Source organism: Monodelphis domestica, chromosome 1, assembly GCF_027887165.1.
Source record: "Monodelphis domestica isolate mMonDom1 chromosome 1, mMonDom1.pri, whole genome shotgun sequence".
Classification (NCBI taxonomy): domain Eukaryota; kingdom Metazoa; phylum Chordata; class Mammalia; order Didelphimorphia; family Didelphidae; genus Monodelphis; species Monodelphis domestica.
This window is the reverse complement of record NC_077227.1, coordinates 727,818,477-727,820,592: the sequence shown is the minus strand read 5'-3', so window position 1 is coordinate 727,820,592 and position 2,116 is coordinate 727,818,477. Positions and strand designations below refer to the sequence as shown.

Here is a 2,116-nt window from a genome sequence, read left to right as displayed (position 1 = left end):
GTTTGTGTGTGTGTGTGTGTATCAATCACAGTTTTTATTGAGTGCTCCTTATATATCAACTGATCCACCATCAAAAATGGAAGGTCCTAAATAAATTTCCAAACATTTTGAGTAAATCAAAATAAATTAGCATGTTGTTCAATTCAATCACCTTTCATGTGGGAGACAACAAATTAGTGATAGAGCTTCAGTAATGCACCATTATTCTTGAATTTAAGTTTTTTTTGCAAAACATGTTCCTAGTAGTATGTACCCTCCACTAAAGACTTCAATACAGAATAATAACAATAATAATAACAATCTTAAACACTACATTGTCATAGGAAAGAGGGATAATTCTGAATTTATGTTGTTTTGTTTTCCCAAAGACCACCTAAAAACAACAAAAAAATCAATATGAAGCTTTTTGACAATGTCCTATATTATTAGGTTTGTGAAATTCATACATACCAAACATACCAAAACAACAACATTAAAATTTCCATTCATTTGGAGGGGAAAGAATTTTCAAGTTAGTAAACAAAAAGAGGGGAAATAGTGGTAAAAAGAATGAAAGGATAATGCAATGTCTCAAAATGATTCAAAATGGCAAAAAATAAGACCATAAAGGAGGAAAGGGCTACTGATAGATACACTTCGTGGTAGTGTTTGCTAAGAGATCCATCCAGACACCTCTGAGAGAGCTTCCTGGGTTGGGTATGTCTTGTTCCACTGCCTGGCCATTCTATAGTGTTCTGCTCTGTTGGAAGTATACTGACTGATGATATTTCTCACCAGTAGAGCAGCAGGTTTGCAATCTGTGAGAAGTAAACAGAAAGAGAGAAGAACCTTAGAAATGCTGAAGGCTGGACACCAGTTAGTTATCCTTTAGAATGCCCAGATAGATCACTCCTTGGCTCTAAATATTACAATGATTGATTCTTCTCTGAAATGTAACCTTGAGTGGTTTAAATGGGTAGTCCAGTGAAAGGATAATGTCAATAAAGAAAACTCAATAGTAAGCAGGCACTAGGGCTCCCAAGATATTGACTTCTATTCCTAAATGTTGTCCCCTTTGGATCCAACACGACAGTTGAGGATGAGGATTCAATGTAATTTCCCCAAGTTCTTTCTGAAATCTTTTTGCATTAACTGACAATTTAGCAGCATACTTTCTGGACATCTAGTCTTCCCTCTTCTGGATTGAATTTGATCTTTCTTATTCTTGTTGAACCTCTTCATATTGCTCTCCATCAATATTTTCTCTGTTCATACTTGGGCTGTCAGTAATTCTTTGCCCTTCGGTGGACATCTTAGATACTGGGCTGGGGGATACAGTAGAAAAAGCTGTCTGATGCTGCAGGAGGATGAGAAGAAAGAAGAGGAGGGGGTGGGTAAGAAACAGAAATAGGGGAGGGGAAAGAGGACAGTGGGGGGAGGGGGATGACTATGGGCTAAGAATTTACAGATTCCCAGACCCCTCCACTGCTCAGCCCTAATCATATCACCCACCTTCACTCCTCCCTTGCTTGTGGTAGTCCTACTTTGGCTAACACAGTTGCCGTGCCCATACCCCAGGAGCTCAGGTTATGGCTCCTACCTCTTTCAGACTCAGGTGAAAAAATGAATCCACTTGCACCTTGTGTGCTGTGCTTCCTCCTCCCTCTCTTCTTTTCCCTTCTTGCCTCCTTCTTCCTTTCTTATTTCTTTCCCTCCTTCCCTCCCTCCTTCTCTTCTTCCTTCTTTCCTTCCTTCCTTCCTTCCTTCCTTCCTTTCTTCCTTCCTTTCTTCCTGGCACCCAAGAAAAACCTGAATCAATATTCCAGATATGATAATATCAGGACAAGAGATAGCAGGATAATCATAGAGTTAGAATTTTATGGATTTAGAGATAAGAAGGCCCTTAAATGCTATTTAGTCTATCCCTCTCACAATAGAATAGAAAAGTATTTATGGGTAGCCTAATAGTTAATTACCTCATTTTGTGAAGATTTTGGATTAATCAAAAGATAATATTGAAAAAAAATATTAAGAGCTTGGACTTGAACCCAGGTCATACTAGAGCTCTATCCATCCATTATACTACACAGACTCATGTAGATCATTCAAAAGATAAACCTTCATTCAAGTCTATCCA

The 2,116-nt window shown here is 38.2% G+C and overlaps 1 pseudogene; it reads right to left on the bottom strand.

Annotated features, from left to right (window-relative positions):
• Positions 1-651: 651 nt before the first annotated feature.
• LOC100616897 (ubiquitin-conjugating enzyme E2 E2-like) lies at positions 652-1,291 on the bottom strand (annotated as a pseudogene).
• Positions 1,292-2,116: the final 825 nt, after the last annotated feature.